Consider the following 26274-nt stretch of genomic DNA (forward strand, 5'->3'; position numbering starts at 1 on the left):
AAAAATTGAATCATTAATGTCAGTTATCCACAAATCCCAGAGAATTGAAAGATGAATTGTTTGAATCCAAAATTGTTTTTTAATATTCTTTTAGTCCCTGAGTACCTGATAATTCATATCTATCATTGCAGTATTCAACTGGAGGACTGAAGTGCCAAACATTATCTTCTGCAGTCTTTGACCATTGCCCTGTTGTAGGAACAGTCTAGATTACATATAGACTATTCGAGAGTACAAAATAGAAGAATGCAGTTTTTAACACATACTTGTTAAAAAGCATATGAACCGAGTTCATATTCAGCAGTTTAATCGACCTGTGTCCTGGTTTATTCATCTGTAACATGGAGAAAATAATAGTAACCACCTCCAAAATTTGCTGCAAGGTTCTATGAGTAACTATAAATAAATGCTTTAAAAAGTGCCTAGTTAGTCCTTACAAGAACCTATTCAAAGTTTCATGTTATCATCGATTGAGATCCCTGGGAACAGCCCTCCTTTAGAAAATCATCAGAATCTGAATTAGGATTAAGGACACCCCCATTGCCACCATTTTTTGCCCTCTTTCCCTGGAATAGTTCTCTGGTTCAAGTCCCCTGGGCTCCCTCAAACTAAATCAAATATGTGCCTGGAATTTCCCAGTTTCCAGAGCCACTCCCAAGCTTCACAGACCAAATAAATAAGCATTCATCAAAACATCTCCCCTTACACAGGGGACTGTGCTGCCCCCAAGTTCCTGAGAGAGGTTTTGGTCCTCCACAACGATGAAAGTTCATGACAGCTAAAGGAATGTTGTGCTTCAATCTAACAGGATGGGTGCCAGTCAGCTTATGGTTGCTTTGCAGTTGAAAGAATAAATTCTTTCCTTTTTTTTTTTTTTTTTTTTTTTTTTGGTGGGGGTGGGGTTTACTGGGGATTGAACTCAGGGGCACTCGACCACTGAGCCACATCCCCAGCCCTTTTTCTGTCTTTTATTTAGGGACAGGGTCTCACTGAGTTGCTTAGTGCCTTGCTTTTGGTGAGGCTGGCTTTGAACTCCTGATCCTGCCCCAGCTTCCCAAGCCACTGGGATTATAGGAATGTCCCACTGCCCCTGACTGAAAAAAATCCTTTTCTGTGACTACCTGTTCAGAAGCATCCAGTACAAATCTTGCCTTCAATGTTAGAAATATGGTGAGCCTGGATGGTGAAGGCAACATAATTGTGTGAGCAACATAGACTCTATTTAATAAAGTACATGTCATGAATACAGTTTTGGAATCCTCTTTGTATTAGCATTTGTCTCTTAATAGTCAATATGAAATGAAGGTCAGGTAATCTAAAAATGTCCTTGATTAGAGCATTTTTCCTGGATTTTACCTGTTACTACTGATTGCAGCTAATAAAAAGGAGATAATGAGAAAGAGAAAATTAATAGAAAAAACAAAGGGAAATCATAAAATGTCATATCCTTTAAAACTGAATTTCTAATTTTAATATACTCTTTCAGAGTAGAAGACATTGATGTGATTTATTATTACTTTGTTCTGATTTAATTCACTAGACTTTGTACAAATTCATATTCTCACATAGTTTGACTTCTGCACTCCATATTTTGGAACCTGTTGGTTTCATTGGCACAAGAGACAAATACCTTTGCATTTGGTAAGGAAACAGTTTAATCCCAGTTATCTTGTTTTTCAAACTATATTCCATGAATCACAGTAATTCCAGTGACACCAAAATTACCTGGGCTGGTTAAAAAATACATAGATTCCTGAATTGAATCAAATCACACAAAGGTTAAGACCCAGAATCTTCATTTTCACCCAACTTTATGGAGTCCAGAAATGATACGTGAGCCACAGATATAGGTTACAATTTCACAACCTCTTCCCCATGGAGGGTGCTGGAGACATGATGGCATGGTCTTGCCTTCTCACCTGCTCTTATCTTTATTGTTTTGAAACACAGGTGCAAAGACTTAAGTTACCAAAACTGTTTCTGGATATTCCTTCTCATAATCCTCATTTTTTGGCACGCCATCCTCAGACTAAGTCACTTTTCTGGGTTTGTGTTATTTTAACTGTGTTCCTTTCACCTCTGAGTTCTACCCATTCTTCTCCCCCACATAGCTTCGTCACGGTATGCTTGATGTGTGTATCTCTTCCTGATAGAGATGACATTCCACTCAATATGGTTGTGTGCTCCCCTAGTTCAGAGCTAACAACTGCACAGGACTCCAGGACTTCGACAACATCTGACTTGTATCTATGCTCCTTGCTCTGGACACCTGGTTGTCTTTAGCTCCTGCCACCATAAATGCCAAGTTCAACCATTTCATGCAGGTTTGCTGCTTGACTTGTTCCCTTGTGATCAGGCCTGGTGAATACTCTCACTGTTAATTCTGCTTTTAAATCTGAACATTAAAAATTCTTCTTCATTGATGGTGTTTTAAGCTGACTGGATAACAGATATTGGAAGGACTTGCAAACTCAATGGGAAATGTCTTTCAGTTACACCATGGAATGACATCTCTGAATTCCCCTTAATGAGTTATTTCTGGCCATAGTTTATACGTTTTTAAAAATATCAGTCATAGGTGCTTTCTATCTCAAAGGTGTTTTTCTTTCTCTCACATTTGGCATACAGATTTGTGATCTTGCTTTCTGGAGCCATTAGCTCTTTTTTAACTAGCCTACATTACTAAGAAAGTGTGATAGAAAGTCACAAATCCATCTTGACTAGTTTAAAACATGTGTCCTTTGTTAGCATAATTTCTCAGAGCAATATGCACTCACTTCAAAGGTCACAGTTAAAGACTGTTACACTGTTATTCGTCTATGTGCAGTTGTTAGCTATCTTTGAATCTCTTGACTGGTGCACAGTCACCAAAAAGCTATCTTTGAATCTCTTGACTGGTGCACAGTCACCTGAAAAGAAAATTGTTCTAACCAAAGATTTTTTTTTTTTTTTTTTTTTTTAACATAAGCAACCAAACATTTAACCTAAAGAGAACAACCAGCCAGTCAATAGTGATGAAATACTTTGTTTTTCAGTCTCCCTTCCTTGGCACCTGCTGGCTGTGCATCCCCAGGCCATAGGCATATTGAGGGTGACATTCTCTCTTTCCAAGATAATCCTCACGATAGGATGCACTTAATTTATGCTGTTGATGAGACTGGACAGAACTCATTTGCATATCATCAATACATGTGAGTCCTGAGTAGAGAGCCAACCATCCAAATTAAAATATTCCCTGTCAAGGACTTGCTGTATCTAGCAAATTTCTGGAGTACTACTGATTGCAGGTGGTTGGTGAATATCGATGCTGTGCAAGATTTATAAGGCTGTCTTGGAGGGCATTATGAAACCTAAGATTTCCTTAGAACAATGTCCCTATTTAAAACCACTCTCATTCAGACCCAGCTGGGCATTCGGAAATGCCAGCCACTGAATACGATCTTTCAAGTGCTTCAGCCTGCTTCACCTGTCAGACTGGCTCGCTGGTTTATAAATGAAACCCTATTTGCTTCCAACGCTCTTACTCCTGCGACTTCTGTACCAATCTCCCTCATTCTTGCTTTTCCTCCTGGTCCAAGTGTCTTGACTCTTAACACGCACCATCAGTTTTCATTCACTTCCTTTTCTTAAGTGATGCTCAGATAGTATACTTAGCGTTTCTGTGCTATTTTATCACCCCTGTTACCCCCCTTTCAGTTTTCTGTCATAAAATAGTTTCTCTTCCATTGCTCTTGCCTTTGAACTGAATGTCGTGTGTGTCAGTTTCTCAAGATTTCCTTTTGTGCATTTCTTAATGCAGGTTTCACGTCCCCTTCTCTAATCAGCCAATCAATCTTTCGCTTTATTGAGCAACCCTAAATTAAAATAAGAAATTGTAACAAGATTGTAAGGCTCCTTCGCCCTCTAGAAAAATCTGTTATTCGGGCATCTCCATCTTTTTTCTAATATGCCTTCTGTGTACTCTGAGGTGTTGTTGCAGCAGAAAGTAACTGTAAACTGAACATTTGATTCCCTTTATTTCTTTAGTTCTAGATTGAAAGTAAATAGATACAGTGGGCCATATACAATGTCCACAATAACAACATATTTTCTCCCCACTTTTCCTTTTTTCTACTCAACATCCACAAAGCAAACTAACATTCTTTTTTTTTTTGGCTTTATGAAAACTGAAGTTTTATTTTCCTTTGAGTATTTTCTAAACTATCTCAATCCCTTTCTTTTTTTTTTTATTTATTTTTTTATTTTTTTACGTTTACATAGGGTAATGATGTTTATTTTATTTTTCCCCTCCCCCCCACCCCTCCCACCCCTCCCACCCCTCTTTTCCCTCTACACAGTCCTTCTTTCCTTCGTTCTTACCGCTCTCCTTAGCCTAACTCTAAACCTAACCCTAAACCTAATGCTAGCCCGTCCCACTCCCCATTATATGTCCTCATCCGCTTATCAGCGAGATCATTCGTCCTTTAGTTTTTTGAGATTGGCTTATCTCACTTAGCATGATATTCTCCGATTTCGACCATTTGCCTACAAATGCCATAATTTTATCATTCTTCATTGCGGAGTAATATTCCATTGTATAAATATGCCACAGTTTCTTTATCCATTCATCAACTGAAGGGCATCTAGGTTGGTTCCACAATCTGGCTATGGTGAATTGAGCAGCAATGAACATTGATGTGGCTGTATCTCTGTAGTATGATGATTTTAAGTCCTTTGGGTATAGGCCAAGGAGTGGGATAGCTGGGTCAAATGGTGTTTCCATTCCAAGCTTTCTGAGGAATCTCCACACTGCTTTCCAGAGTGGCTGCACAAATTTGCAACCCCACCAGCATTCTTTATTGTGTACCAATGTTAAAAAAAAAAAAAAAAAGCACCGGGTGTGTCTGTAATCCCAACGACTTGGGAGGCAGAGGCAGGATTGCAAGTTCAAGGCCAGCCTTAGTGATTTAGTGAGGCCCTGAGCAACTTAGTAAGACTCCGTCTCAAAAAATAAAAGAGGCTAGGGAATGTGGCTTAGTGATAAAGTGTCCCTGGGTTCAATTCTCAATAACAGAAAAACAAACAAAAAAACCCTAAGAACCTTTCAGATATTATAAGAAAAAGGGTGTAAAACACATGGATTTTTGCCCTCAACTGTCATGAAACCAAAGACCAATATCAATGAAAGTATGTCTAAATGATCCCTTAAATGTTTTCCTGGTTTTCTGCCCACGATCCTCAAGACTTTGGGGAAAAAAAAAGGAAGGGTTGGAAAGGGTAGGTAAAATAAAATGGGAAGGCGAGGAAAAGAGACAAAGAAAACACAAGAGTACAGCAATTTAAGAAAAAAAATGTTAGTGGTCCTTGGGGAGTATGGAAATTTCTCTCCCAAACAGCACCATTAGCCCAGATTCATACAATGGCTATTTTTGCAATCTATGTGAAATATAAATCAAAATAGATGGAAAGCACCTAGAAAAAAATCTTTGACTTTTAAAAAGTATTCAATGAAACACTCTTACTTCTTCAATTACAGGTTTGCTATTACAAGCAAAATGAAAAAAAGTCTCAAAACTATGGAAAATGGTAGTATAAATATAATGTAAGTTCATATATTACTTTCTAGCCATCTTGATGTTACTGTTAAGAAGGAATATTCACACAGAGCTAGATAATATATAGTATTTCTTTTTAAGTTAAAAGCCAGAATATCTTTTTACCTAAAATCTTTTGTGGCTTAGAAATCTGAAGATAAAGTAAGAGATGAAATTTTAATAGAAATGAACTATTCCCACTTGCTGTCCAAGTTCCTCTTTTTTCTTATACAAGCAAGGAATTTGATGCTTATCATCTGTATTCTTTGGTTTCAATATGTGAGCATTTGGAACTTCAGTGCCCTTTTAGATGTACCACTGGGCGTCTTCAAAGTGTGTTGTAATTCTATTTCATGGAAAATATCTAGAAATACCTTTGTAACCAGTTATGTCTCTACTTACCTCTGAGGTAACCCTGGTGTAAGGATTAGAAGAAGAAGTAAGAGAGGGACTAAGAATTAACATATGTAATTCTTAGTGATCATCACCTTACTACCCTATCCCTTAAGCAGCAGAGAGAATAAACATGCATTGCATCCATTTTTGGAGTGCAGATTTCAGCTATGCGTGAAATAACAAACGTTTTCAGAAATCATGCTACATATGATATGACACTTATTAAACCTTCACACCAGGTTATTATTTGAACTGGAAATACCAAAGATTGAAAGAAAATGCTGTATGAGCTTGCCAAATTGAAACCTTTTCAGGGTGATCTGGTCATGTGAAGGCTACACATGACCTTGTTCAAATGGAATGCAGGAACTGACTCCTCAAGTATTCCTCCCGTCTAGTTCTTTGTTGCTGAGGATTGAAGAAATAACAGGAGTTGAGAATTTTGAGATAAATTCATTTTCAAAGCTCAGAAAATAGTAAACAAAATAACTCCTCTGACCAGTTTCGAAAAAGAAAAAAATCAGAAATTTATATCTAATGTCATGCAGTATATCGTTTGATTTTGTAGTGTTAGAGTTTGTGCCCTCACCCAGTCTTCCTGTAAAGTGTAATGGCCCTGTTTGGTGGAGGCATTTGATAAAATGAAGGTTCATTTCCTAAGTCTAGGAAGATCAACCAAGAAATTCATGACTCATGAAGAAGGTTTTGCTTGACTACTACATGAAAATTTTATTTCATAAAAAATTTTCCACACTGATTTTCCTTCATGGCTTGCCCATTCCTCCTGCAAATATGGCCTGTCTATAGACTTGTATCTCCAATCACATAAGAAGCCATTTTATATCAACTTTTAGGTCATTGAGAGATGGAGATAAATTTGCAAGTCATAAATGAGAATTCACAAGCAGATAAGAAAAAGTGCCAGAAGAATTTTTGATTATTAAATAAATATTTTTTAAAACCTGAAATAAAGGGGTGATAGACTCAAAATGGCTATAGATACCAAAGATGAAAAACCAGAGTTTGCATTATTTAAAATAGCTATCTGAGACTCAAACTAAAAGAAATACTTATGCCATGTTTTGTTTTGTGATCTCTGAGCTCAGAGTTAAAATGTTTGGGAAGGAAATTATGCTTTTTTTATATGAGTTTTATTGTTTTGATTTTAATCACTTATGCATGCGTTAATTAATAGTTATTTAATATTGTGTACCAGTTACGTACCAGACTCATTTTTACATACTCAGGGATATATTAGTGAATGAAACAGTCAAATAATTATGAATTCATGAAATTTGCAGGTGAATGAGGAGAGACAATAAAGAATTAGCATAACAAATAAATAAATTATATAGTAGGTGAGAAAGTGAACAGTATTATGCAAAATAGGATAAAAGAGATTGGGAGTTGAAATAACAAATTGCAGTATTAGGAATACTGGTGAAACCTCACTGAGAAGGTAAAATTTAAGAGGACTTAATGGAGAGAATAGAACTTTTTAGAAGAAAAGTGTCACACACTCAGAATGTAATTATGAAACATTCTTAACTTATACAAATCACAGACTGTATAATGTGCTTTTGATACAAAATGTTTTCTGATGTTACATTTAAGATTTCCCATGACATTTGATGATTTAAACTTGATAAAAATAAATTGAGGGCAGTGATTATGTTATAACTTGTACTTTATTATTATCATTATATTCTTACCATCATCTATACTTCTAAGATATGGAGTGATTTCAACAGTATGTTTAAAAACATAGACATCCAAATTATCAAATAATGAAGTTCTTTAAAACCAGGCAAGCATACTTCTTACTCATGTGACTCTATATTCTCTGAATAGTTCAGAAAGGCTGAGAATAAAATTATGATCTTTCTCAACAATAGGAATGCTCAAGTTCATATGTATATTGTTTAAATATGAACTGATAGAATCTGAAATTATTCTGAAGGAAAAATCTAAATTCTAGCCTTATGTCTTTTATGCACAGCCTACTTATATAATATGTAGTCTGTCTTAAAATGGAAAATTCTTAATTCTATGTTTAATTTCTCTCTTCCTCTTCTGATATGTTACCAGTGTAAATGAAAAATTATACTTTATGTTTTATGTTTAATTTATCTCTTTCTTTTCTGATACTTTATAAGTGTTAGGCTGAATTACAAATTAATTGGCTCAGAAATCTAGGGATTGAATTTCTCCTCTACCACTTACCATTTGTGTCCTTAGGCACATTACTAAACCTAATTGGGCCTGTTTCCTCAACTGTAAAATACAGGTGTTCACTCAATTGATGAGTAAAATAGCGTACACAAAAGGGTTGGCCTATTATAGGCATTTAGCCATTTTTAACAGAAGTATGACACAGACTTTTTAAATCAACCAATATTAGATTAAACAACTGAATTTAAACATCTGAAAACCAGTCCAAAGCTACACATAATGGTGAATGTTAGTATCATGGTGATTTTTCTCCTTTTCTCTCTGTGTCATGGTGATTCTGAGAAAGTAAAGAATTTTGTGGTAGTATGTACTGTGAAAAATTTGGAAAGGAAGTATAAGCTTTGGATTGGAAAAGAGGATTAATCCTAAAATATACGAGGTATTATGGTGAGCATTGAAAGACAAAGGTTTTCTGCAAAATAAACAGTATTGAAAGCACCTTAACCCTCCATTCTTTTGCACAGTAGTATAGTTCAATAAGGATTGCTACAAGACAAATAGTTCCATTTGTTGAAATATTCCCAAAATACATATTTTACTTGTTTTTCGGCGTTGCATTTATTAAAAGCCAATGTAAAGTGTCCTCTCCCTACCAAGGAAAATGTTCCTTTACAACTGGTTTATTTAACATATAAATAATCATCATATTGTCTTCATTTATGCGGCTGTGGTTACATGGCATGTTTAAAATATCTGCAAAATATCTGCTTAGACCAAAACCCTTTTGTGTAACGTTCACTACAGATTCTAAAACTTGCTGTGAACAGTTCCTGTACTAAAGATACCATACTATTTACCTTGGTTGTTATTTGAGTGGAGGCATAAGATATGTTAGTAAGGTGCACACATTCTGGACCTCTGCCGTCCCCCCAACTCCCTACCACCCAGGTCAAGAAGACATTATATCTCTTCCAGGTCCATACATCTTCCTACTCCCACAAAGGTAAACACCATTCTGACTTCTGCTTCTAAATATTTGTTTTGTCTGTTCTTAAATGTCATATAAATGGATTAGTATACTGTGTCCTCTTTTGTGTCTGGTTTCTTTCACTCATAGTTATGCCTGTGAGATTTGTCTACGCAGTTTTATGTGATAGGAATTGTTTCCTTTTCTCTTTGTGTATGTAGTAATCCATTATGTGAATATACCACAATTTATTGATGAGAATTTGGGTGGTTTCCAGTTTTATCCTATTATGATTAAGCTACTGACAGTATGTTTCTAAGTGTGTGTATATGTACACAGGTACTTATTTCTATCTAGAAGTGGAATTACTGGGTCATAGAGTAGACATGGATTTAGCTTCACTAGACATTGCAAACAATTTTTAAAAGGGATTGTAGTAATTTATAATCCCACCAGCAATGTGTGAGTTCCAGTTGTTCTACCATTTTCTTTTCAGCCTCTGAAGAGCATTTTATTCCCAACATAGTTCTTAATGTATAATGAGATTATGACTTGATGAATTGAAGTAACAATTATTTTCATTATTACAGTTCATCTGACTTTTTTTTTTTAAAGGAGTTTTTAAAAAGAACTTTGGTAAAGATATCAAAGCAGAATAGAACTTTGGGTACAGCCATTTCCTCAGCCTAGAGAGTAATGGCTTAGAAAAATACAGCTTTTAAGCTAGCTATTTCACTAAATTGCTGTCAGAATTTGAGAACTGACAATAAGAAAAACCTCTCTCATTATCTCTGTCTTGCTATTTACATCATCCTATTAACTTGCCCTTGATAAGTGAAATAAAAATACTGTTACAATAAAAAATAAAAAATAAAAAAACTACTTGTGTAAGAATTTACAGTGAAATGTGAATATTTCCAAAGTTCCAAGTGGTACCTAATCAGCCTGACAAGTTGGTACAAGTCTATAATCCTAGCTACTTGGGAGGCTGATGCTGGAGGATCACAAGTTTGAGGCCAGCCTGTGTAACTTAGCAGGACCTTGTTTCAAAATAAAAAATAAAAAGGACGGGGGATTTAACTCAATGGTAGAGTATTTGCCTAGCATGTATGAGACCCTGGGTCCAATCCCCAGTACCACTGCCAAATAAATAATGAATGAAGGAATAAATAAACAAATAAACAAATAAATAATAAATAAAAAAGGTAAATAATCCAAAAATTATTTGGAATGTATTTTGTACTTACATGTGACTAAGTATATAACTGATTTTTAGAGAAAATCACCACGCTAAGATTTAATAAAATCTCAAAGCCAAATTCCTAGCATGACGATGCAAAAAGATTAAAGCCTGATTCAAAAGCAATAGGAAAGTGATCAAATTATCTTATCTTAATCTTCACTGTACTTGCTTAGAATAAATTCTTCCTTCCCATTGCAGATCAAATCTAATCGAAATCACAGTGAAGATGTAAGATGCCCACGGGTGACCTGTATGTCAGTTTGCTCTTCGCTTCTTTATAGACATACTTCTCTCTGATTTATTCTTCATCCAAGTTCAATTGAGATAACTGAATATTTTGGTTTTACAATATTTCCCACTGGGCTTTATGTGTTAAAAAGGGTTAAAATAAATATAAAGTAAGGTAAATAATTATAGGACTTGGAGGATGAACAACATCAATCTCTTTTTAAACATTAACAAATAGTCCAACTCATGGCATATATCTTGAAAAGCTGATGAGAGAATTCACAGTGAGCAAATGAATGTAGTCTATCTGCAGTTACAACAAAAAGAATTTGGGACATGATGGGAGAGATTTGGGATCCCACTTTTGTTGGAAAATTTCCCCCTTATTTCACATCAAACTCTTTTACATAAGTTTCTCAACCTATTGGTTATCTTAATTTTTATAATTGGTAACTCAGCTTTGTTGATAGTGTACAGTTAATAATTTCTATAGTGTGTTAAGGAAACCATGTGAGTGATTTATGTAAATTCTGTGTGTGTGTGTTTAGTGATAGTCTTTTAAGCCCTGACCAGTTCTTCACCACATAAATCAGACATCCTCTAGGGCCTGTCTTTCACTGAGGAAATCATGCTAATCCATTCTCCCATGTGAACACTTTTTAAAATTATTGAGATCTGGAGACCTACTGCTGATTTGCAGATCCTCAAATGAATCAGAGCCTCATGGCCTTAAATCAACAGCCTTTGGAACTATGCTTCTAAGAATTAGTAGTAATCAGGAAGTTGTCACAGATTGAGTTTGAAACTTGTCATATTTTAATTAGTAGCCATGGAATTCCAAGATTTGCTGTTTAGAGACTAGAGCATTTCTTTTTTTTTTTTAATATATATATTTTTTAGTTGTTGATGTACCTTTATTTTATTCATTTATTTATATGTGGTGCTGAGAATAGAACCCAGTGCCTCACACATGCTAGGTAGGTGCTCTACCACTGAACCACAACCCCAGCCCCTAGAGCATTACTTATTAGTTTGTCATTTTAATTTTAAATTTCATTAAGATATAATTCATGTGGCATGGAATTCACCCTTATAAGTGTACAATTCAGTGACTTTTAGTATATTCAGAGTTGAGAAACATCACTATTATCTATTTTTAGAATATTATCATCATCCCCCACTCCCTCCCCCCAAAAAACCCACTTACTAACAGACACTTACTATCCCTCCTAACCCAGCCTCTGGCAACCACTAATATACTATCTGTCTTCTATGGATTTGGCTATTCTAGGCATTTCATATAAATCAAATGATATAATATATGACTTTTTGTAACTGATTTCTTTCAATTATTATGTTTTTGAGGTTTACTCATGTTGTAGAATGTATCAGAACTTCATTATTTTTATTGTCAAATAATATTCTATTATGTGATTTGCTACATTATACATTTTTATCATTAATATTACTTTTGCTTAAAAAATCATAATTGTTTATGTTTAGGGGAAACAATGTGATTTCTTTTTTTTTAACAGTACAGCTCTATTACCTAATATTGTCCTCATATTGCATATTCGATCTCTAGACTTGTTCATCCTACATATTTGCTATTTTGTGTCCTCTGGCTTACATCTCCCATCTCCTCTTTGCCCCACCTTGCTCCTGCCCATGGTAGCTAGTGGTCTTTTTCTCTACCTCTGTACATTTGATTTCTCTTTTAGATTCTCTATATAAGTGAGATCATGCCATAGTGTTCTTTCTGTGTCTGGCTTATTTCACTTATAATGTCATTGGATCATCCATGTTGTGGCAAATGGCAAGATATTGTTCTTTTCTGGGTTGAAAAATATTGTGTGTGTTTGTGTGTGTGTGTGTGTGTGTGTGTGTGTGTGTGTGTGTTTACACTTTTTTATCCATTCACTGGAAATAGACACTGGCTCTTTCCATAACTTGGGCTGCTGTAAATAATGCTGCAATAAATATGGAAATCACTTTGTACAACTTGCACTACTCGATTCCACATTGTTTTATGGTTTCTCTGGGTATTAGATTGAACCACGTGAAATTGCCATGTTATAAGTAAAAAGTCATAGACTTTCAGCATTTCCCATTTAGACTGTGTTAATTATGACACTTCTTCCTTCCTTTCTTTTTCCGTTTTTTGGGGAGGTGGGTCTATTAGAGCATTGTATCCTTTTCTGTGGACCAACTTTGTTGAAGGAAGCATCATCATCTGTAGTAAATAAGACCAGACAATGTTCAATGAATTGGGGTATCATCATAATTTGCAAAGTACTTAAATATCTGCCCACAATATTTAGAATAACTCCAACTTAAGAGTACTAGGTTACTGTCATTATTATTTCTGTTATGGATTTTTAAAAGCACAGATTATAGTATTTATAGTCATCTTTTTATAAAGTCCTTCCAAAGTATGTAGACCTTGATGCAACACTAATTAATGGATGATTTTAATTTTATTTTTGAAACCTAATAATTAAAATTTAGCATATTTTAACATCAACAGAAGACAAACACTTTCTGAGCATTTAAAGAGTGATAACCCTCAGCCAGTACTTTGTGGAATTTGATGAAAATAGGAGACAAATCTATTTTAAATAAGTTTATATACTATAATGAAATTACAAAGAATATTGATTCTATGGCAATGGGTGGTTTATAGTACAACTAAAAGGTGATAATATCCATAAGGAAAAATGAATATAGAGAGTAGGGTGAGCAACATGGAACAGAAAGACTTGTCTTGCATTTGAATGCTCCAATTCCTCCACTAATGTCATTTCCACATTCACTCATTTAAAAAATATTTTTGAGTGCCAGTATATTTTGAGTACAGTTTTAAGTACTTTGTATTTACCAGTAAAGATGACTGCCCTCATGGAACTAGCAGGGAGAGGGAGGGAGGTAATAAATAGTAAACATAATAAAAAAGAAAATTTTATGGTAGGATAAGTACTATGGAAGAAAGAAAAAATGGAATAGGCCATAGGAGGGCATGGTTGCAATCTTCATTATAATCACCAAGAAAGCTTTGGTTGGGAAGATGATATGAGCAACAGTTCCAAGGAGAGAAACAAGATCCATCTCCATTATTCATTCCCAAAGAGTTCAAAGACTGATGCACAAATACACAGTCTGGTTGTTTTAGGGAGTGAAACCAAAGGTCTTCCAAAAGAGCCATGGAAGTAAGCTAAATGAATTTTGGAATATGGTGGAATCAGATTCTTCCAGATAGCTCTGTGAGGAAGCCATAGCTGAGGGAGGAGCCAGAGTGTCTCATCAAAGTGAGAAAGAGGGCTGTTAGTTTTCTGTTTACTTCTACATTCTCTCTACTGTCTGTGAAGTTCCTTGAGGAGAAACTGCTGTTCCCCTTTTTTTCCCATTCCTGGAATCTGTGAGTGTCTGAAATACCCGAGGGTGTGCCATTACAACTGAGTAAATGATCTGATGAAGGGGCCAAGCCCAGGGCTAAGATGGGGGGCGGGAGGAAGCAGCAGAGTTTAGGCTCATAGGCATAAATATGAAAAATCTGAAACTTCTCAGAAGTCTTTCAATTGCTTGTCATTTCTTATTCTTAGAATATGACATAGTTAAGGAGAGTAATTTTATTTTACACATAGTGTTTACCACATGATGGAAGCAAAGGAGGAAAAAAAGAAGAATATACCAATTCATTTTCATTACCGAACCTTGTTTCCTTAAATGTGAAATGACTTCCAGAGAGTATTAAATGTTTTGGGAAGCTATGCTATTGTTTAGAATGACCAGGACTATTATGTATGCTTCATGAGATCTTGATAGATTATGATTCATATTTAAACAAATAAGTCTCATGCATCATTTTATTTTTTTGTATTCAGAAGTGAACAGGTGATAATATATTAAAATAAAACATTCACAGTGAAAAATCCTTATTGTCCAGGGTCACTGAAAAAAGTAAGACATTTAACAGAAAAATCATACTTAAAGGGACACTTTTTAGGGGAGGGAGAATCCTAATCAGCTAGAGGAGTCACTAACTTATAAAATTTCTTGTAATCATTACCTGTGGCAATCGTAAATAATTTGAAACAAATTTATTTCTTTGTTTTATCACTGAAGTATGGAGGGAAGAGGATGTGGTGGTGGCAGCTGCTATGTTGTTGACATTTAAAACACAGTATGACCCTACGTATAGATGAGCTAACCTAAAATCCATGAGTTACGTGAAATGAATAGTGAAAGAAAACTTTCTCTTTTTTTTGGTATTGGGGATTGAACCCAGGACCTCGCTCTACCTCTAAGCTACGTGTCCCATTCTGAAAGAAAATAAACACAGAATAGAACATCGAGGTCAAAATCCTAGTTAAAATTGTTACTGGGTAATTCAAAAGATTTTAATAAATATTGCGCCCTCCAGTGGTTGTTTCAGAGTGATTTTCTGCCCTTGTTTTTTACCTGGGTTCTGGATTTTCCAGCTGAATTGTTTTGGATAACCCCAAGAAGGTTCACACTGTCTATACCTAGGAGGAGCCTGGGGAGGCGGGCTCAGTTTGATTGTCCAATTTCATGCTTCCAGAAAGAATGACGCGCCTGATGATGGAGAGCCCACTGTATGATGATTAAGCTCAGGTCCAACAAGCAAGGTCCTCAAAAGGGCAATCATGCTTGATTCATCTGATTGTCAGACTGGAAATGAAAGAAAAGCTGTTGACATAATTACCCCTGATTTTTCAGACCTCAAATACAGTCCGGCACAGATATTAAGCAAAGCTAGTTCTCAGAATGATTGCAATGTGTTTTAAAGAGGAAGATTACTGCTTTAGCAAATAAAAGGTTTACAAAATCAAAAACAAAGGATGTTTCTGGAATATGTCTTGCCTGCAAACAGCCTGAGAGAGAAAGGGAAAGAAAGTCCCTTGGTGAGAAAGGACAAGAAATGGACTGAAGCAGGAAGCAAGGCTGGTGCCTTGAGACTTCCTGGGCCCTAGATTCCTCACCTATGAAACAAAGGCTGTGGGCTAAGCTGAGTGGTCTCCATGAATCTAGTGTATGCACAGAAAGGCAAGAAGGGACAGGATCGATCTCATACAAAAGAGCCAAAATGTGAATATTTATGAAAGCGAAATTAGCTAGTGATTAAAAAAAAAGGAGAACAGTACCAAAAGGAGAATGCAAATTCATTTTAATGAATTCAAAATAAATTATAAAACTGAGAGAGACAGTTCTTTCAAGAAGAATAAAACATATAGTTTTGTCCCTAAATTTCCTCTACTGTGGTCTTATTCCCTCTTCTCTATCATCACCTTTTTTTTTTCTTCTTACTTTGTTTCTGGTAACCATGGTGATGCTCCCTCTCAGCAACCTCCTTTGCAGCTGGCCCTTTTGGTAGACATCAAATTTTACTCCATTCACTGGTGCAGGGTGCTAACAATGCCATAAAAATTAATGTATTTATTAACATATTTCTCCTTCCCTTTTCTCTGAGAAATAATGCAGTGAATTGTTCTACACTTAACCTCACTAGATAAGGGGCACTGTAAAACAGGGATATTAAACTGTTAATTTCAGTTGCTAACATGAAGGGGGTACAGATTATGCCACAGCTTCCCTGCTTTGGCCCTCTGGGACAGTAAACTCCCAGGCTTCAAGTCGGTTGCCACCTCCCTTTGCTTTTGTATGGAAAAGGAATAAAATGCCTTACCCACAGAAATCACATACAAACCCTTGGTTTCCTAATCCTTTTATTTTTTTGCTTTCTCCCTGGTAAGGAAAACATTGCCAACTGCGTAATTATCATACTTACAAGGGGATTGAATTTTCCACAGGAAAATATACATAAGTGTATGTTTTTCTTTAATGAACAAATTTATTTCTGAATATAAATAAGACATACGCACTAGATGTAAAAAATATTGTAATAAATAGCCAGTGACAAAACACCAAAGAATCTCTCATGTCCTTCATGCAGATAAAAATTCCCATTAGCTATCATTTAGTCATGTCCAGTTTGTGTAACTTAACTTGTTTGTAATCCTATATGCCTGAAAACTGTCTCTCTATTTAAGCATAGGGTGTGTGTGTGTGTGTGTGTGTGTCTGGCATTAGCACAAAGGAGACCAGATGATGACATTCATAGGCTTATAGACTCGACTCCTGGGGACACCCTTGGATGGAGGCAATTAAAATGCCTGTCAGGCATTTGGTACCAGAAGCCCCTATGGCAAACCGCTAAATCATAAGCCAGGGCTGCATCCTATTGTCAGTGAATGATGGCGGAGCTGAGTGGCTTGTCATCATTCTCGAAAATTCTGAGGCTAGTGAGCTCTCTCTCCCTCTCCCACTCGCCTTATTTTCCTTTTCGCCACTGCGGGGACTTTTTCTAATTTGCAGCTTCCCTTTCCCCGACACACACAGACAAGAGCTGGTGGCTTGCAGACTGCGTCTGTCTGGAGCTAAGGAACCAGAGAGCCAGCCCGAAGATAATGCTCCCGGGGAAGGATCCTGCAGCAGTTCTCGAAGGCTAGACTTGGGGGGTATTGCTGCATATGTGCTGGTAATGGTTTGGGGTTTTTAAAATTTTATTTTGCTTTATTTTTAAGCCATTTTCCCAGGGATCTGTTTTATGTCATCTCAGAGTAAAATGCTTTAAAATTCATTATTAAGCTTAAAAATTTAAGTACTGCATTCTTTGTACTACAGATCTCATGGCATAGACTTATTATCTGGATAAAAAATATTGCATTTGCTTATTGGTGAGGTATAATTTTTGATATTTAGTTAACAAATCTATACATGTGGTTTTTGGTTTTTTTCTTTTGTTTCGGTAGATTCTTCAGCTTGTTGTCTCTAACGGAGGAAACATTGATTGAGAACTACTCATTCAGAAAATTAAAAGGTACTACATGTTTTGTTTGGATGTTTAAATGAGAGAAAATAAGGGAAAAATAGGAATATTTTTGCTTCGGGCAATCTCTTTATGGTTGGTCTTTTATCCTCAAGCCTGTGTTGATCATTGTCTATAGCATGTATGATTTCCTATGCAGATAACACCATGATCCAGGGCTTTTTGATTAGATTTCTAAATAATTATGTCTTTTTGCCTATGTTGCAAGTTATTAACAAATATTAACATGTCTGATATATTTGGATGTTGTTATTGTAATGTTTTTTTTAAAAGTCCAAAATTCTCTATCTTAATGAAAATATATTCTTTTGAATTTAAGAGAAACACATTGAGTAATGATTTTATATAAAGATTTCCTGCTGATAAGTAATTTTTTTAAATGACTAAATGAAATGGCTTGCCCTTCCCAGGTAGAATGAGCACTAGAGATGAAAGCTCAGGAATGACTCAGTATTGTTGGGTTTTGCAAATAAAATATTGTAACTTCTTCACTGAGGTTTTAGTCTTCAGCAATGAATATATTTAAAAACTGAGGTTGTTAGTTTTTGAAAGAACAGATTTTTTCATGTGTTTTATTCTAAATTGGCAGCATGAGAGAGTAATTCTTCACCTTGCCGTGAAAGCAGTTGAATCTATTGATCCTGGGCCTTATGCCTTACATGAAAAAAATGTTAATTTTCAAATTCAGTATCAAGATGTATATTGATTTGGGAGGGCAGTTATGAGTATTACTGATTCTTTAATTCTTTAACATAACCTTTGGCTTTATAATACCTTTATGTGAATAAATCCTATATCTGTAATTTGCCTTTTAAAAAATGGAAGACATTTTCTATCTTGCTGAGAAGAAGATCAATAACATGTTTTAAACCTTCCCTTGGCATCCATATAGTTTTTCCCCCTCTCAGTATTTTTAGTTCAAAATACTTCATGTAGTAAGTTTAATCTTTTAAAAAACACGCTTTAAAAATGGTCAGTGTTGAGCCATTGACCCTGAGGGTGCCATGAGCATACACCTGTGCAACTGAATATTTGTAGCAGCTGAAGGAGACTAATGCATTGTCCTTGGTTAGTTTTCTCTGCAATGTGCAATCATAAGAACCTTAATTTATTCATTCCACGAGCATTTCTGAAGCGCTTTGGTTCTGTGGGTAGTTATTGTGGGAGAGAAGGAAGGGACAGATCACACTGTCCACAGCCTTCCAGAGCATAGGCAGCACCACATAAGATTTTCGAAGAGGAGAATGAATTTGATAAAATAAATCAGTGTATTCTCAAAAAGGAAAACTGCATCATTTTAGATTTTTGAATACATTCTAATAGGCTAGTCTTAGAGACAAATGAAATTACATTGCATTTTTTCCTTTAGAAATTGCTAAGGGGAATCATGCATTAAATTCCTAAAAGAGAACTTACTATTCCTTCTGGATATTGTAAAACCCTTGAGATCATTCTTCTGGGTGGGTAAGTGGCTTATTCAGAGTAAATGAAATATTTCTATTTGGTATTTTCTCATCTAACTAAATCCATACAGTATATATGACAGTCTGTTTCCTAACCTTCAGGCTCATTCAGCAACTCGTTGTATTCATTTTGAACTTTAGAGTATTTGTATGAATTGGAAACAAATTATTATGTGACAGCTAAAAAATGTTCACACTATATTTTCCATGGAAACAGATAAGCTCAGTTGTGATTAGCCTGGGTATTGAAGAAGTGGCACTTGACCTCACCAAGGAGCTCTTGGTACCTACCTTTTCTAGGACCATTTTGAAATCCATCCAGGGTGTGCTGAAAGATTGTGTATAATAAAAACCTGCTTATTAAAGTAGCCTGTCAAGGAGTCAAATCCAAGTAGAATTTGATTATCAGACTCTAAAAGAGTCAGGTGTTCATATCATGGTGTTTCTAATCAATATTGTCTTGACATGAATTAATTTCTTTACTGATTTTTTTTTTTTTTTGACTCATATCCTTAAACACATAGAAGTGTGCCTGGGCCACAATAGGAATTCAATGCATACATATTTATTTAATTATTTAATGGATAAATGAACTCAATAACATTTTTTTTCTCTCTCTCTCTTTTCATGAGATGATACTCTGTGAAACAAATAGATGTTTGGTGCTTTTAATTTTTTTTTTTGAGTTACCCAAAATGTTGATTGTATGTCCCTAGTCAATAATAAATAAATAATTCATACTGGGTGGAAAATATGTCTAGAAATTTCTTCAGGTTATATGGAAAAGGGTTTTTCTGGATTTAGGTTACCATGGAAAGAATTTTTGAAATGTCCCCTTTCACTTTCATCAGCTAGGGGAAAAATGCCAAGCTGCAGCATGAGCTTTGCTTATGGATGCTTCTTCCTAAATACTACTCCCAGCCTTGGCATTGCTTATTGCTCTTCATGCCCTCCGCCAAGATCTTGCTGCAGCAGAGGAAAGGGAGGAGGCCTTTCTCTGTCTCGCTTTCTTTTTCTCTGTAAATCTAATACAAGAAATGATGTCATACTTACCAGTACATAATGAGCAAGAAAGCATTTAAGGATGGACGGATAGATAGATAGAGAGATAGATAGATAGTCAATATATTTAAGAAATCTGTAAGGAAGCATCTAGAATCATAACAGGTTCAGAGAATGTTCTTCTTTCTTATTGTCATTTGTTTTTATTGATAAAACTATAGCTATCTACCTGGCAATATCCTAAAATCTTAACATATGTTATCCGTATACCTCTCCCTATATTTCTGACAGGTAGGTATGGTCTCCATTTTACATGAGAGAACTGAGACTCTAGTTGGGCAGTCAGCCCAAATCTGGCCCCAAAGCCCTCATATAAACTACTAAGCACTACATTTTTTCCTAGTGTATCTTTTGGCATTTAGTGATTTTCTTAATTTTTTTTATACTCATGATACTTACGTTTCTATAAAAAGGTTAAAACAGTATTCTTGTAGATACCTATTATATATATATATAGAATCATATGTATGTGAATGTCTTTAAATAGTTATAATAGTCAAGCTCATATATTTATTCATATGAATATATTTAATGTTCAAAATCTTGTATGTCATATATATAAAATAGCCAGGTGCAAAGGCTCAGACTTGTAATCCCAGATACTCAGGAAGCTGAGGGAAGAGAATCACAAGTTTGAGGCTAGCCTGAGCAACTTAGCAAGACACTGTCTCAAAATAAAATAAAAAATAGCTGGGGATGTAGCTCAGTAGTAGAGCACCTCTGGGCTCAAACCCCTTACAACCAGAAAATAAAAATAATGAAATAATAAAATAAAATATGCTTAACTTGAAGAACTTTAATCTTCATAGATGTCAGAAATAAATTAGGACACTTTAAAATAAGTAAATCAATAAAGCATCTTCCAAGTCATTACCATGAAGTAGTGTTATTGAATTGTATAATCTATGTTAGAACATCAGCCAGAGAAATCAAGAACTAAATAGCATACTTGATGTCATATCTTGTAAAGTTTTTTTTAAAATTGATATAATAGCAGAAAAAGATTAAAATGTCCATAATAAATAAATGAGTGGAGAATAGTCTCATAATGAGGATGAAAATACCACATTCAAACTTGAGGACAGCTTACTAACCTGTAAAAATCTCTGAAGGTACTAACAATTGCACAAGTATGTAATCAGACCCTCTACTTGCAGAGTAATAGATACAACAGAACACTTGCCAAGCCAGTTGGGTGCAACTGAATAGGACAAGGACATAGCTCCAAGGCTCACTGGTGGATGAGACATGAGTCATTTATTCAGGGTAGGATTACTAATAATGCAGAAGGGACTCCACAGAAGGTGCCTTATGGAGAATGAGTCTTTATGGAGGATGGAACTTAGGGCTGAATAGAAGTATTCAAGGTGGAGATAATGTATGGAGGAAGTCCAGGAAGAGCAAACAATAGCAAAGGAATCGGGGGAAGTGAAGAGCTTGGAAAGCATGGACAGATCTCATTTATATTCTAGGCTGCAGGGCAACTGAAGGGGACTCTTAACAAGAAAAGGGTGGAAAGGTACATGAATACTATTGTGTTGTACCATAGGAAGTGGCTGTCGCCTTTTTAAAAAATAATTGTCCTTTTTGAAGAACAAAATAAAAATTTCATTCAGTTCAACTTCATACATGGAAAAGACTTAAGTGAGAAGTCGAAGAGGGATTTTTGGGTTTGTTTTGGGTATTCAATGGAAGTTATTCACCGTGCCTTTGAACAGGAGATGACTATGAGCAAACTGTTTTCAGAGGATTTATTTTACAGCTCTGTGTGTGATGAATTGAAGTTATAAGAGAAAGCATGTTGCAAAACTATCACTTTGGAAACTGTCATAGCATAATCCAGGAAAAAAATAAAAGTTCCAATAGGGCATTGATTGTGGACATGAAAAAAGGTCATGAAAGTGAGAGATGTTTCAAGATCAAATTCACATACAGAGCACAGCAGCTGCTTGACCAGAAGAAATGAAAAACAGAAAAAGGACTCACAGGTGACTCTGAGGCTTGAATTTGATAACTGGAGAAATGATTGAGAGAGAAGTAGCATAGAGCTACTTGAGGAGAGGCCCTCTTTCATTTTTATTGTATCTTGAGTCCCTAGCAGACTGTGTGATCCACAGTAAACAGCCAGTAAATACTAAGTGAATGAGAGTGTGAAAAACTCTGAAGACTTATGTTCAGGACCCGATGAAGGGACATATGGGTGGACTGAGCTAGCAGATGCAGAACATGTAGATGCAAGGCTGAGAGGAAGTGAGGTGGGAAGGGTGTAGGTGACATCATCAGGAAAGCTAGTGAGGAGAGGACCAGAGAGAAACTGCACAGCGCACACATTACAAAGGCAGAACGACAGACAGGTAACAAAGTCGAAGGAAAAACATATTGAAAAAAGCAAAGAAAAAAGAATACAATGTGATAGGAAACAAAGCTAATATTCAAATTCTCCAGAAAAACTGAAGAATGAGAATAAAGACAATATTGATGAGTGTATTGTTTCAATAATGTTTTCTGTTTAAAAGCAACAAATCTACATTTCCTGAAACTTGTAAAATGTAGAAGAATATAAGGAAAAAATTAGTCACCTATCATTACACAATACACAGATTATGGTTAATACCTTTTAAACATTTTGGCTTGTATCCATTCGTTCTGTCACATTTAAATTTACATAATCAGGACCGTGATAATACACATTTGAATTTTGCCTTCCTTTTTCCCACTTTCCTTTATTTTTTTTATTTTATTTTTTCAGGGATTGAACTCAGGGACACTCAACCATTGAGCCACATCCCCAGCCCTTTTTTAATATTTGATTTAGTGACAGGGTCTCACTGAGTTGGGCCTCACTAAGTTGCTAAGGCTGGTTTTGAACTCATGATCCTCCTATCTCAGTCTCCCAAGCTGCTAGGATTATAGGAGTGTGCCACTGTATCCAGCCAACAGGATCTTAAGTGTCTCTTACAATATTTTCCCACCTGCTTAATGTTCCCTCACACAGATATTGGGCATTTTTATTCTGTGCTGTTTCCAATTTCTCTATCATCACAGTGCCACAATGGAATAGTTTGTATTTTACTCCTACACAACAGGTCAAATTATTTCCAATAAATATTTCCAAACAATAAAATCATTATGTATTATAGTGTCAATTTCCCAACCAGATGAAATTTGATGGTTTCAAAGTGAGCCTTGTCTTTTCACCAAAAGGCAGGAGAGTCTGAGATTATGTCAGCACCTGCCACGTACCTGCCAGGGGCAGGCACTTTTATTTCCACCATCACTCTGATGGAGATTCTATTCTACCCACTTTCTTTATGAAAAGACAGAGCCCCAGAGGATTGTTCACAATTTAGGGTTAGTCTTGAGTCTGAGTCCAACTCCAAACAGTCAAATTGTGGGGAAGGAAACAAGAACTTGAGTAAATGGGTAAATATGAAAATGCTAAGAAAATACATTTCAGAAGCCCAGGACTCAAAGGAAGTCAAGGAGGTATAGACCTGACTTCCAGGTGTGCTCTTGCTGCTTGTTAATGAAGGAAATCCCAAGGAAAGGCAGGGGCAAGTAGAGAGGGGTGGTTATATAAGTAAGCAGAAGGTGGGCATATATAGAGAATAAAGTCCTAATGCAAAGGGGATACAGACAAGCATTTGGATTTGGCATGTCAAATGTATCTGCCTTATGGAAAACAGCAAGAGAAAAGAGAGGGAAACTTTTCAGGGGATAAAGGAGAGATTTGGGGGATCTTATGCAATATGGACTTTTCCTACACTGCAAACAAATTAATTCATTTAACTCACTTTCATTCCATGAATATTTTTTGGATATTGAACTATATACCCTTTTCCTGCCCTCATGGAACTTTCCCTCTAGAGGGGGAAATAATCAGTGGGTTAACAAATAAAATAGATCATTTCTCAGGCAGCTGTGCAGAGAATGTTAAGTTTACTTCTCAAACTTTAAAATGAAGATGAACAACCTGGGATCTTATTGAAATGCACATTAAGAATCAGTAGTCTGCAAGAGGGGCCAGAGATTCTGTATTTTGACAATCTCTGGGGTCATGTTGATGCTGCTGGACAATACTTTGATTAGTAAGAGGTTAGAAGGCCAACGTCCAGGAAAAAAACAAAAACAGAAATGATTGGAGCAGTTGTTATGAGCCAGTTAAATGTGAGTTCTCCTCTTTGTACAGTAAAACTACGTACTCTTAAACCTCTGACGGTAGGAAGAGAACGGCCTCTCTTTACTCCTGAGCTTTTTCAATTACAGCCAGTCATTTTATGAAGACCCATTAAACCAACCCTAACAAGCTACCGGCATTTTATTCTTTCTGCCTGTGCTTATTATATCATATAACAAATTCTTGTGGCTCAGGTTTGGGGATGTGATTCTATATAACCCTGAGTCAAGTTCTGGACTCCAGTTTTGTTTCCTGCTGTGTAATTTCTTTGAACTTTTAACCTCTTCTCTGCTTGGATATTCTGCACAGTACCAGTCTGCTAAACTCTCTGGACCCTCAACTCTTGCCATCATCCTTCATGCTTCTTTGTGCAAAGCTTCTGGGTCTCCACCTCATGCTCTTCCCACACCCTGAGAGAAGCTTGGATCTCTCTGCTCAGAGCTACAGAGAACTATTGAGGATAGTCTCTGATTTAAGGAATGCATTTTTCCACTAAAATTATTGCTGTTTGGTAGACTGTATTGGTTGGCGACAGCAGCCTGCGTTCATTTGAAGGATTCTTCAGAGCTCTACAGGAAGATGCATGTGTTGGTAGACAGTTATGGATTCAGAGGCTTCAGTGTTCATCAGAACCCTTGACCCTGTCAGGAGGGATATTCTTTTGCTTCCACTGCTAGGCTGTAACTCAGCCTTTCCTTTTAAGCTGGAGGAACTTGGGAGCATTGACCAGTGCGCATCCCTTCACACCATACATTATAGCTATAAAGTATCTGAGAAAGTCAGAAGTCAAATAAATACGGCATACTAATCTTTCGAGGAAGAACAGCTTAGGTATATATTAAACATCTGTGACATCCTCATTCTTCTTAGCATTTATCCTCTGCTTAAAGGGTTAACTTTGTCTCCAGACTTGACCGTGACCAGGTCACTAGACCAGTCACTGTCATTTTGTGGTTTGGTGTATACTTAAAACAGGGAAGTGGGCATGAACAGTGTCCTTAGAAACTTGAAATTAAAAATTCCAGGGAAAAGTCAAATTAATTTCATATGAACAGAAGTCAACTTAGTCACATTTCTTAAAGAACATTTAGGAAGGGTCCAGGAGAAGAGAAACCAAGTCACAGGCACCTTTGCACTCTATTGTCAACAGAACACATTCTTGACACACACGCCAGGTTGAAACGAAGGCAGAGTGGTGTGTTGTGGCTCCAGTCTTCCTATAACAGATAGTGCTGGTCCTTGCATAGTCAGACTGCAATTGGCAAAATTTTCAGAATTTAAATACCATGCCCATGACCTTTTGCCATTCCAGCAATAGTTCAGTCTCAGAGAAGCATAGGATTATCTCTGCCTTTCCGACACAAATTCTCTCTCTTCTCTCTCCCTGTCCTCCCCCACCCTTTCTCTCTTTCCTAAAGTTGGGGGGAGGCTGGATCAATCCTCTTTTTTGTGGATTCCATTCCAGTTTGTCTCAGATGTTTTGAATTAACCTTTCTTCAAATTCCCTCCTGGTGTTAATGACTCTGGATTATGATCATTTAAAGAAGCCAGATATACATTGAACCACATCTGGCAATTGTTAAGACAAAGCTACTCCATTTAACACATTACAACCAAAATATATTTCTTCAAAATGTGTAGGAACTTGAGAAATTATGTTTCTTTTTACAAAGATCTTGTGTTTTATTTCCAAGATGAGCAATGGCTATATTTATTTTTAAGTTTTTTTAATGTTTTCTTGCTTATTATAGAATGCTTTAATGGTGAGATTTCATGGCTGTGTACATAGAATAAGATATCATACAGCCGTATCAATGGTTGTTCCCATGTAGTGCCTAAGAGCCACCAGGTAGCACAATTTTGAGCATTAGCTGCAGATGAATTTGTGATATTTTGAATCTTAAACAATAACAACAACAACAACAACAACAAAAACTTAGGTAGGCTGATTATTCTTTTATGGAAGGGATAGAAATTCCTAAAATGATTGACTTTCAAAGACTACATTGGTACTTAAGGCAATATGAGATGTAATAATCAAAAAATTTTAAACTCATAAAAGAGAACTCATGATCCTGAGTAATTG

General features: G+C 36.0%; 1 protein-coding gene across 23 annotated transcripts in view; it reads left to right on the forward strand.

Moving 5' to 3' along the window:
- Map2 (microtubule associated protein 2) overlaps positions 1 to 26274 on the forward strand; it is a 282044-nt gene that overhangs the window by 113000 nt on the left and 142770 nt on the right. For 22 of the 23 annotated variants that reach the window (XM_047543465.1, XM_047543470.1, XM_047543471.1 and 19 more), the window contains exon 3: positions 17410 to 17477. The gene's annotated coding sequence lies outside the window, so the exon portion shown is untranslated. Of the gene's footprint in view, positions 1 to 16928; positions 17136 to 17409; positions 17478 to 26274 lie in introns of those variants that run through there. The other variant, XM_047543466.1, reaches the window with a different exon arrangement.

This window comes from Sciurus carolinensis, chromosome 3, assembly GCF_902686445.1.
Source record: "Sciurus carolinensis chromosome 3, mSciCar1.2, whole genome shotgun sequence".
Lineage (NCBI taxonomy): Eukaryota > Metazoa > Chordata > Mammalia > Rodentia > Sciuridae > Sciurus > Sciurus carolinensis.